Source organism: Lontra canadensis, unplaced genomic scaffold (genome assembly GCF_010015895.1).
Source record: "Lontra canadensis isolate GAN:19392208 unplaced genomic scaffold, GSC_riverotter_1.0 scaffold81, whole genome shotgun sequence".
Lineage (NCBI taxonomy): Eukaryota > Metazoa > Chordata > Mammalia > Carnivora > Mustelidae > Lontra > Lontra canadensis.
This window is the reverse complement of record NW_022631075.1, coordinates 7,264,247-7,276,575: the sequence shown is the minus strand read 5'-3', so window position 1 is coordinate 7,276,575 and position 12,329 is coordinate 7,264,247. Positions and strand designations below refer to the sequence as shown.

At 35.9% G+C, this 12,329-nt stretch overlaps 1 pseudogene; it reads right to left on the bottom strand.

Moving 5' to 3' along the window:
* Positions 1-1,974: 1,974 nt before the first annotated feature.
* Positions 1,975-12,329, bottom strand: part of LOC116882146 — a 79,248-nt pseudogene continuing 68,893 nt past the window's right edge.

Below are 12,329 nucleotides of genomic sequence, written 5' to 3'. Positions count from 1 at the left end.
CAGTATCTGTCATTTCCTGACTTGTTAATTTTAGCCATTCTGACTGGTGTGAAGTTGTATCTCATTGTAGTTTTGATTTGTATTTCCCTGATGCCAAGGGATGTGGAGCATTTTTTCATGTGTCTCTTGGCCATCTGGATGTCTTCATTGCAGAAATTTCTGTTCATGTCCTCTGCCCATTTCTTGATTGGATTATTTGTTCTTTGGGTGTTGAGTTTGCTAAACTCTTTATAGATTTTGGATACTAGCCCTTTATCTGATATGTCATTTGCAAATATCTTCTCCCATTCATTCAGTTGTCTTTTGGCTTTGTTAACTGTTTCTTTTGCTGAAGGCACATTTTTTATGGTTTCTTATTATTCTTTGAGCATATTTGTAATAACTAGTTAGAATTTGTCTAGTAATTTCAATGGGTGGTCTTCAGATACAATTTCTATTTATTAAGTTATATTTTTCCTGTGAATGGCCCAAGCTTTGTGTCTTTAAATGTCTCCTTATTACTTGTGGAAAAATGCAGTTATCTTCATTATAATATGCTAATTTTAAAAATAAGATTCTTTTCTGTTTCTGGGACTTCTTAGTACTGCTTTTTGAACATTATTTATTTGCTTGTGTAGTGACTTTTCCATACTATTACTGTAAATATTGTGTGTCAGTCAGGTTTCCCCAAAGAAACAGAGCTAATAGAATCTATATATATTATATATTAATTTTAAGGCAGTGTTTTAAAACAGTGATTTCCCAATACCTCAATGTCTCCACTGTCTGCTTCTAGTCTACTGATGTTACTATTCTTAGTGTTAAAAGTACTGTTACCAATTTTTTGATTTCTCATATTTCATCATCATTATAAAGGCTTTTAGAGAAAGTGTATGCTCAATCCACCATCTTAAGCTAAACATCCAAAGTTAATGAGCAAATTAAGTATATATAAAACCTGATAAATAATAACAGTAATTATGGATGCCCTCTTATTCACACGAAATTAAATGCTATTTTTTAAAGACTTTATTTATTTATTTGACAGACAGAGATCACAAGTAGGCAGAGAGGCAGGCACAGAGAGAGGGGGAAGCAGGATCCCCACTGAGCAGATAGCACGATGTGGGGCTCGATCCCAGGACCCTGGGATCTTGACCTGAGCTGAAGGCAGAGGCTTTAACTCACTGAGCCACCCAGGCACCCCTTTCCAATGTTTTATGTAAACCTACCCTAACAATAAAATTTTGCCATGATTGCTTTTAAAAGAGTAAATTTCAGAATAACCTCAAATTATGAATTCCAAGATCTTTAACTAAGTCTCAGTATAATAAATATTGTAGTAAAAGAAAAGAAATGTTATAACATAGACAAGTATAGTGCAAACTAGGGTGTCAAAAATATTAGTATTACATAGTACAATCCTCTATCTCATTAGATCAAGGAAGAAAATATACAAAGATATAGCCATTAATATTCTAAATATGTACTTGATGAAAACATTTAGAAAATGTGTAGGGATAATGAACTGTAAACTAGGAATAAAGTTTTTTTTAACCATACTAAAATAGTACTTAAGGGGCGTCTGGGTGGCTCAGTGGGTTAAAACCTCTGCCCTCAGCTCAGGTCAAGATCCCAGTATCCTGGCATCAAGCCCCACTTCAGGCTCTCTGGTCATCAGGGAGCCTGCTTCCTCCTCTCTTTCTGCTTGCCTCTCTGCCTACTTGTGATCTCTGTCAAATAAATACGTAAAATCTTTTAAAAAAATGGAAATATTCCTCCTATATAGAAAATTAAAATGATTTGAAGCATATGCTTTTTTAAAACTTTTTTAAATTAAATTTTATTTTTTCAATGTTCCAAGATTCATTGTTTATGCACCACATGCAGTGCTTGATTTAAAACTATGAAAGAACCCATTCTTGAAAAAAATATATCAAAAATGTATTTAAGAGTAATCTTGTATTTTTAACAAAAAATTCTTAGGTATTTGCTTTATTCAGGTTCTCTGTTGTTTGGCCTACTTTCATTTTCCTGAAATTTTTCAGAATGCATACAGTAGGGTATATTTGCACAAAGCATTAATTTATTCTTTTAAAAAAATTCATCTTTTTTCCTTGATTTCACAGTTACTTTGCTTAGTATTTAGTTTTTTTAAATTAATTAATTTATTTATTATAGTAGAATAAGTAATTCTTTTGATGACTGCCAATAGGTAAGGCCTCTTGGTAGTGTTCAGAACCATCACAGATGGTGGTTTTCCTGATTGGTGTTTAGTTTTCAGTAACTATAAGGAGCTACTTATCTGAAGCTTCTGTCGAAGCAGCAAGAATGCATTTATGCATCCATCGTTTTCTGGATTTTTGGGTAACCTGAGCACATTTTTCCCAAAATAACTCTGTCTTCTTGTGTCACCAGGTCCAACTCACTTACATTTACCTCAAGGACAGTACTTCTGGTAATAACATCCTAAGTTGTATATAGTGGGGATTGTTGGGTCTGTTATCAAAGGAATGAGACTGAGATAAAGTGAAAGTTATACAAAGCCTTATTCTATGCCAAGCATTAGAAGTTAGACTGACCGGCCGGGGGAACGAGGCTGAGACAAAGTGAAAGTTATGTGAAGCTTTATTCTATGCCAAGCATTAGAAGTCAGACTGACCGGCCAGGGCCGCCTCCGAAAAGAGTGACCCCCCCTTGGTCTTACAGATTAGTTTTATGGGGTGCAACCGCAGACCTCTACATATGTGGCTTTGGCTGATTGGATGTCTCCTACCTGTGAGTTTTAGTAATGGTTACCTGGAACCGATACTAGTAACTGCTGAGGCATATATTAACCAACAAAATGGCCTTGTTTTAGGTGTGTGTTTTAGCAACAATTACCTGGAACTGATATCAGTAACTGTTGAGGCATTTATTAAACAACAAAATGGCTACCTAGGCAACATGGAGTCACTATGGCTAAGTAGGCCCAGGCAGGCCCTAGGGGTTTAACAGGTTTTAACGTGGAATCATCCCCAACAGGGATGAGGGATTCTTTTTGTTTATTTGTTTTTTTAAGATTTTATTTATTTATTTTTCAAAGAAAGAGAGCACAAGTAGGGGGAGTGACAAGCAGAGGGAGAAGCAGTCTCCTCACTGATCAGATAGCCAAATGCAGGACTGGATCCCAGGACCATGGAAATATGACCAAAGCCAAAGGTAGACACTCAACAAGCCAAGCCACCCAAGTGTTCTGAGGGATTTTTTATTCCTAGTATTGGGGCAGGCCAACTTTTGCCTGTGTTACAGGGGACTTTTTGAAAAGTAAGCCCGTTGGCCTAACTGATCTTTTTTTTTCCCCCCAAACAAATTTTCTTTATTCCTAAATTTTCAGAAAGGCTCTGTATTGACTTGATACACACTTGCTCCCAAGCATTATTCTAAGTGATTCATATGTATCAAACCATTTAGCTTAAGAACAACCCTGCCAGGTAAGTATGATTTTTTTAATTAACATATAATGTATTGTTTTTTTCAGGGATATAGGTCTATGACTCATCAGTCTTACATAACACTCAGTGCCACCACAACACATACCATATCCAAAGTCCATCACACGACCACCACACCCCCCAATCCCCTCCCTTCCCAAGCAAACTTCAGTTTTTCCTAAGATTAAGAGTCTCTTATGGTTTGTCTCCCTCTCTGGTTTCATCTTATTTCATTTTTTCCTCTCTTCCCCTATGATCCTCTGCCTTGTTTTTTAAGTTTCACATATCAGTAAGATCATATGATAATTGTCCTTCTCCTATTGACTTATTTTGCTTAGCATAATGCCCTTTAGTTGATTTGCATCATTGCAAATGCCAAGATTTCATTTTTGATGGCAGCATCTTCTTTATCAATTCATCTGTCAATGGACATCTGGACTCTTTCCATAGTTTGGCTATTATGGACATTACCACCATAAACATTGGGGTGCAAGTGCCCCTTCACATCACCTCATTTGTATCTTTGGGGTAAATATCCAGTAGTGCAACTGCTGGGTTGTAGGGTAGATCTATTTTCAATTTTTTGAGGAACTTCTATACTGTTTTCCAGAGTGACTTCACCAGCTTGTATTTCCAACAGCAGTGTAGGAGGGCTCCCCTTTCTCCACATCTTCGCCAACATTTGTTGTTCACCGTTTTGTTAATTTTTGCCATTCTAACTGGTGTAAGGTGGTATCTCATTTGACCATTTGAATGTCTTCTTTGGAGAAATGTCTGTTCATGACTTCTCCCCATTTAACTGATCTTTCATATTTAGGTGGTTTTCAGATAAAGCCATCTCCAACAAAGGAGACTTTATAAAGTAGCCATCTTCTTCCATACTTCCTTCTTTCTCTTACTTGTTTGAATAACTTTTAATATATTTTTTTCTTCCTGAGCACAAACTTTGGGCAAAAGGACCTTTCATTTTCTCACTTTCTCTTTTCATTTTTGTTTGATCATTTTGGAAAGTACTTTAGCTCAGAACTGTCCCTCCCTGTCCAGTAAATATGCAGGTATTACTCCATGTGGAGTCTTTTAATCATTCTTTTGTTTGGTATTTCTCTTTTCATGCATCTCAATAATCTTTTTTTTTTTTTTTCGACACAACATTCTTTATGGTAGAAGTTAGGTTTCAGACTAATTGTCTTATTTGCCTTCTTTGAATATTCATGAACCACTTCACACTCCTCCTTTCTTTTCCTCATGGGTAATCCAAATGATAGCCATAGCACTACCAGTGAAACTCAATATATGTTTTCTGTGGTATGGAAACAAACATAGAACCTCCATGTGCAGCTGCAGGGCTGTGAAGAAATTCTCAATTTTGGGGTCTCTATTCACTTTTTAAAACATGATTTTACTATATTGAAAAGAAAATAAAAGAAATAAGAAAAAATAGCATATTTTTCATTTGCTGATATACTCTATTTCCCCTCTTGTACATTAATTGCTGTTTTTATTATTTTTAATTTTACTTATATAGTTGAATATTTATTTTCAGTTATTCTAATTTAATATTAAAATTATTGCAAAGATATTAGTATGTTTTAAGTATATCTTTGGTTAATCCTAAATTTTTAGTATATGTTATTCCCCTCAACTCCGGGAAGACTGATTAATTCTCTCTATATATAGAGAGAGAAAGAGAGGGAGAGAGACACAGAGAGAGAGAGAAAACGACTATATAGTCTACTATACAGACTATATAGTAGTTATGTAAACTACTATATAGACTAATATATAGTCACTGACCTTTTCAACTCAGGCAATGTTTCCTGTTTGAAAGCTTAATTTAATTGAATTAATTGAATTAATTTAATATAATCTAATATAATAAATATAAATTATAAATATATAAATTTATATATTGTACAGTATAAATATATAATTCAGATAAAATATAAATTATAAATAAATATAATTTAATATGATTGAGTATAATTTAATTATTTAATTTGATTTAATTAATTAAATTTGTTTGATTAACTTTTTCCCAAGTTTTTATTTAAATTCCATTTAGTAAACATACAGTGTAATACTAGTTTGAGGTGTAGAATTAAGTGATTCATTGCTTACATATCACACCCAGGTCTCATCACATCAAGTGCCCTCATTAATACCCATCACCCATTTAACCCATTGCACCTCCTTTCCAGTAACCCTTAGTTTGTCTTCTGTAGTTAACAACTTTCTGGCTTACCTCTTTTTTTTTTTAACCCCTATGTTCATCTGTTTTGTTTCTTAAATTCCACATATGAGTGAAATCATATGGTATTTGTTTATCTCTAACTGACTTATTTCACTTATCATAATTCTCTCTAGCTCTTCCCAAGTCATTGGAAATGTCAAGATTTCATTTTTCTTTTTAAAAGAGATAGGAGGCAGAGGGAGATGGAGAGAGACAGAACCTTTAAAAGAGCTTTTTTTTTGTTTTGTTTTAAGATTTCCTGTATTTATTTGACAAAGAGAGAAAGATAGAGAGCACAACAGGGGATAGGCAGAGGGAGAGGGAGAAGCAGTCTCCCCACAAATCAGGAGAAACCTGATATGGGACTTGATCCTAGGACTCTGGGATCATGACCTGACCCAAAGGCAGTATTTAACCAACTGAGCCACCCAGACATCCTGGAGAGAGAGAGAATCTTAAGCAGTCTTCAGGCCCAGTGTGGTGCCTGATGTGGGACTCAATCTCACAACCCCAAGCTCATGGCCTGAGCTGAAGTCAAGAGTCAGACACTTAACTGACTGAGCTACCCAGGCACCCCATGATTTCATTTGTTTGATTGCTGAGTGATATTCCATTGTATGTTTATATTGCCTCTTTATCCATTCATCAGATGATGTATATTTGGGCTCTTTCCATAATTTGCCTATTGTCAAATAATGCTGCTGTAAACATAAGGGTGCCTGTATACATTTGAATCAGTATTTTTGTATCCTTTGAGCAAATACCAGGTAGTGCAATTGCTCGATTATAAGAGGAAGCTCCATACTGTTTTCTAGAGTGGCTACACGGGTTTGCATTTCTACCAACAGTGCGAGAGGGTTCCCCTTTCTCCACACAACACCTGTTGTTTCCTGTTTTGTTAATTTTAACCATTCTGATAGGTGTGAAGTGATATCTTATTGTAGTTTTGATTTTTATTTCCCTGATAATGAATGATGTTGAGCATCTTTCCATGTGTCTGTTGACCATCTGTATGCCTTCTCTGGAAAAATGTCTATTCATACCATCTGCCCATTCTTAACTGATTATTTCTTTTTTGAGTATTGTGTTTGATCAGTTTTTTATATATTTTTGATACAACCCTTTTATCTGATATATCATTTCAAATATCTTCCATATTCTGAAGGCTGTCTTTTAGTTTTGTTGATTTTTTGCTTTGTTGTGCAGAAGCTATTTATATTGATGAAATCCTAATAGATTATTTTTATTTCTCTAGCCTCAGGAGACATATCTAGTAAGAAGTTGCTATGGTCAATCGTACCATACACATTTTCTGATAAAAGTGCTATGAAACTTAAGTTAATCAAAAGATAAAAATATTGGAAAGACCACAAACATATGGGGTTAAAGAACATGCTACTAAAGAAATAGTGTGTCAATAAGGAACTTAAAGATGAAAATTAAAAAAAAAAATACATGGAATAAGTGAAAATGAGAACACAATAGTCCAAAACCTTTGGGATGTAACAAAAATTGTCATAAGAGAGACATATAACAATACAGACCTACCTCAAGAAGCAAGAAAAATCTCAAATAAACAACTTAAATTTACACCTAAAGGAGCTAAAAAAAGTATGTTGAATGAATACTAAAGCCAGCAGAAGAAGGGAAGTAATAAGGATTAGAGCAGGAATAAATGATACAGAAACAAACAAAATAAAACAACCCAGTAGAAAGGATCAATGAAACCAGGAACTCTTCCTTTAAAAAAAGAATAAAATAAAAGTGATAAACCCTTAGCCAGAATTATGAAAAAAAAAGAGAAAAGAACCTCCTCCAAAATCACAAATGAAATAATGGAAATAACAACCAACACCTCAGAGAAATACAATTATAAGAGAATATTATGAAAAAGTATATGCCAACAAATTGGGCAATCTGGAAAAAATGGATAAATTTCTAGAAACATTTAAAATATCAAAACCAAAACAGGAAGAAATAGAAACTGGAATAGGCTAATAACCATCAAAGAAGTTGAATCTGTAGTAAAAAATCTTCCAACAAAAAAAAGTCAAGGGTCAGATGATTTCACAGGGAATTCTACCAAACATTTAAAGAAGAGTTAATGCCTATTCTTCTCAAACTATTCCCCAAAATAGAAAAGGAATGAAAACGTCCAAACTCATTCTATAAGGCCAGCATTACCCTGATCCCAAAACCAGACAAAGACTCTCTAAAAAAGACAACTACAGGCCAATATTCCTGATGAACATGGATGCAAAAATTCTTCATACGGTACTAGCAAATCCAATCCAATAGTACATTAAAAGAGTCATTCACCATGATTAAGTGGGATTTATTCCTGGGCTGAAGGGTTGGTTCAATATTTGGAAATTAATCAACATGATTAACCATATTAATAAAATAAATGATAAGAACCATATGCTCCCCTTAACAGATGCAGGAAAAAAAAGCTTTGAGAAAGTACAACATTCATTCATGATAAAAACCTTCAACAAAATAGAGATAGAGGGAACATACCTCAGTATAATAAAGATCTTATGCAAAAAACCCACAAAGCTAATATAATTACCAATGGGGAAAAACTGAAATCTTTTCCTCTAAGGTCAGGAATGAGACAATGCTGTCCACTATCACCACTGTTATTTAACATAGTACTGGAAGTCCTAGTCACAGCAATCAGATAACAAAAAGAAATAAAAGGCATCTAAATCATCAAGGGAGAAATCAAATTTTCTTTTCTAGAAGAGGAGATGATACTCTATATAGAAAACCAAAAACCTAGAACTGATAAATAAAGTCAGTAAAGTCACAGGGTACAAAATCAACATACAGAAATCTACTGATTTTCCAATAAAATGAAGCAGCTGAAAGAGGAATTAAGGAATTGATTCTGTTTAATAATAAGATACTTAGGAATAAGTATATAAGTAATAGTAAGAGAATTATAAAATAATTAGATACTTAGGAATAAACCTAGTATAAATAATTATAATAAGATACTTAGGAATCTAAGTATCTTAATATAATAAGATACTTAGGAATAATAATAAAAAGTTAATAAGATACTTAGGAATAAACATAACCAAAGAAGTTAGGCTTATTATAATAAGATACTTGGGGATAAACCTAACCAAAAATAACAAGATACTTAGGAATAAACCTAACCAAAGAGGTAAAAGATCTGTACTCTGAAAACTATAGAACAATTATGAAAGAAATTGAAGATGATGCAAAGAAATAGAAAAACTTTCCATGCTCAGGGATTGGAAGAACACATATTGTTAAAGTGTTTATACTACTCAAAGCAATCTACACATTTAATGCAATCCCTATCAAAATACCAACAGCATTTTTTTTTCACAGAGCTAAAACAACTGATCCTAAAATTGGTGTGGAACCAGAAAATGAATAGTGTAATACCCATCTGGGTATCTGAATAGTGGAATCAACCTTGAAAAAGAAAAGCAAAGCTGGAAGCATTACAATTCCAGACTTCAAATTATATTACAAACATGTAATCACCAAGACAGTATGGTACTGGCACAAAAACAGACACACGGATCAAGGGAACAGAATAGAAAAACCAGAAATGAACCCACAACTATATGGTCAGCTCTTCAGTAACACATGAACAACTATCTAAAGCAAATATAAAAAGACAGTCACTGCAAAAAATGGCATAGGGAGGTCAAGACAAGATGGCAGAGAAGTAGGAGGAGGCGCTGTTTCAACCTGTACCCTAAAGTGAGCTGATTACCTACCAAAGAACTCCAATCACCCATGAAATCAGCCTGAGATCAGAATTATACACGTCTGGATCTCTACGGGGACAGAAGACACCAGTGGGCAGGTAAAGCAGAGTGGAAACATTGGACTGATATCAGAAGATAAACAAAAGGGGGAAGGAGCCACCAGAAGCAACACATTGGAAAGTAATACACCAATACGAGACTGCCCTACAACTGGGGACCAGCATTAACTTGGAGTCTGGTTGAAAGCACTCAAAAAGAACAAAGGATCATGCGGGGAAATTGTGGGAATCAGGGTGGTTAGGGACAGGGGCTTAAATCCCTGGACCAAGGACATCCACCCCTGGCACTGAGCCAGAGAGAGTGTGGCAGAGAAACCAGGTCTTGGTCCCTGAGCCGCCGCCAGCACACCTGAAAGCGTGTGGGGTCCGGCTCCCGTGAGGGGCTGGGAGCCTCACCAACTGGCAGAAGCACAGCCTTTCTGCACTCTCCACATGAGCGCTGTACCATTCCTGAGATGCACGCGCCCCACACCCTCCCCTGAGAGAGGTGCATGCAGGCGCCAGCATGGCGCTCTAGGACCCGGAAAGACCAGGCACTCCCAGACCAAGCCAGTGGGAAAACCTCAGTGTCCAATTGCTGCTTGGAATGTTGCTGGTGGTTTGGAGCTGCTCAGACAGCTGCCACTGTCGTGGTTTTGGGTACAAGCAGGAGTTCCTGTGTCCCCAGGGGCAGCAACTTGGAACCTGCTCTGCCAGCGGCTAAGGGGGAACTTATGTGCTCTGCAACACCCAGAGGGGACAGACTGAGACTTCTCTCTGAGAGGGAGGTTGGGGTGAAGTTTGCTTTCCTCTAAACCTCCAAAAACCATCAAAAGCTGTCAAGGGGAAAGAAAACAGATGAACAAACATAAAAAAGCCCAGAGAATAAATGCATGAAAAACCGGTTTCCTCAGAGCCCATCCCCTTGAGGGGGTGGGAGGACTTAATTCAGGGAACATTGCCTGAAAACCCACGTGGCAGGCCCCTCCCCCAGAAAACCAACCAGGGAAAAAAAGAAAAAAAAAAGGAAATATAATGGCCAATGCAAGCCTGATATTTGTTTCAATGAGATGTCAATGCATCCTCTTTGGTAATCTTTGACCTTCATTTTTATTTTTTTTTTCAGTTCTCTGACTTAAATAGAAGCCAAACTAATGTCACTTTATATAATCAGCTAGGAATTTGAGCAACTTGAATGGAGTGGTGACAAAAATGGGAAGGAAACTGAGGTGTCATCAGTCATTCCCAGCAAGGAAACTATTTCTACAGATTGTTATTTGTTTATTTTTCTTCCATTTGGAGATGCTGTTTGTCTTCATTGTGAAACTAGCGTTCTTTTACTCCCTTCCTTCCTTCTCTCTTTCCTTCCTTCCTTCCTTCATTCCTGTCTTCCTTCCTTCCTTCCTTGTTCCTTCCTTCCTTCTCCCTTCCTTCTTTCCTTCCTTCTCTCTTTCCTTCCTCTCTCCACCCCCTACCTCCCTTCTTTCCTTTTTTTTTTCTTTTTAAGGTCTTTTTTCCTTAAATTTTTTCACCCAATTATATACTACTTATACATACATTGTCTGGTCTCATTTTTTGTCACTGATACCTATTTTATCAGTAACAGAAACTGACAATTTTTCACCTGATTGTAGATGTTTTCCTTCAAGTTTATTCCAATATTACTCTTTGAATGTCTTGATGATTTAATCTATGCCAGTGAAATAGTTTCATGTGGAATGCTCTATATCTGACCCATGAATTTCCTTCATCTTTAGCTATCACTCCTTAAAATTAGACCATGCAAATAAGATTCTTCCAGGTTACCTCTGCTTACTTCTGCAGATTATGATCATTTTCTCAGGAAGAAGAGTTTTAAGTAATCTCTTCATAAAAACCTTGGCCTCATCCTATCTTCGTTATCTTTATCATAAATATTTCAAATTGTATAAGTTGAAAAACTGAATAATGACTCCTCCTTCCATGTCCCCCCAAAGATGTCTATATTCTAATTCCTCAAACCTGTGAGCATATTACCTTACATGACAAGAGGGATACTGTGACATTGTAGATGTGATTAAGTTAAAGACATTGATATAAAAGATTATCCAGCATTATCTATATGGATACAACATAATTACAGGGTCATTATAAGAGGGAGACAGGAGGGTCAGTGTTAAAGAATGTGATACTATGACAGAAGTAGAGAGAGGGAAAACAAGATATGTGACAAGAGAAACTAAGGTTAGACTATTGAGACCAAGAATAAAGAAATACAGGTAACCTCTAGAATCTGGAAAAACCAATTAATTAATTCATCCTAGTGCCTTCAGAAAGAATGTTACCTTTGATTTCAGCTCCATAGAACTCATTTTGAACTTCTCATCTCCAAAATTCTACAATAATAAATTTATATTATTTAAGCTACTAATTTCATAATTTTGTTATGTCAGCAATAGGGAATTAATGTACATGTTGATTGGACTGTTTATGTACTGCTGACTCAGGAAGTTTTTAACTCAACTCTTTTTCCACTGGATCTAATAGAGGAAGGGATGCACACCAGATTTTAAAGTCTTGATAAATCTGAAAGCTCAGTTCAGCATTTTTTCATATTTCTTATATCAAGATAGTCCTTCCAACACCAGTAGATTGCCTTTCTATTGCTGTTGAACTGACTTTTTTTAAAAGATTTTATTTATTTATTTGACAGACAGAAATCACAAGTAGGCAGAGAGGCAGGCGGAGAGAGAGGGGGAAGCAGACTCCCTGCTGAGTAGAGAGCCCAATGTGGGGCTTGATCCCAGGACCCTGAAACCATGACCTGAGCTGAAGGCAGAGGCTTTAACCCATTGAGCCACCCAGGTGCCCCAAA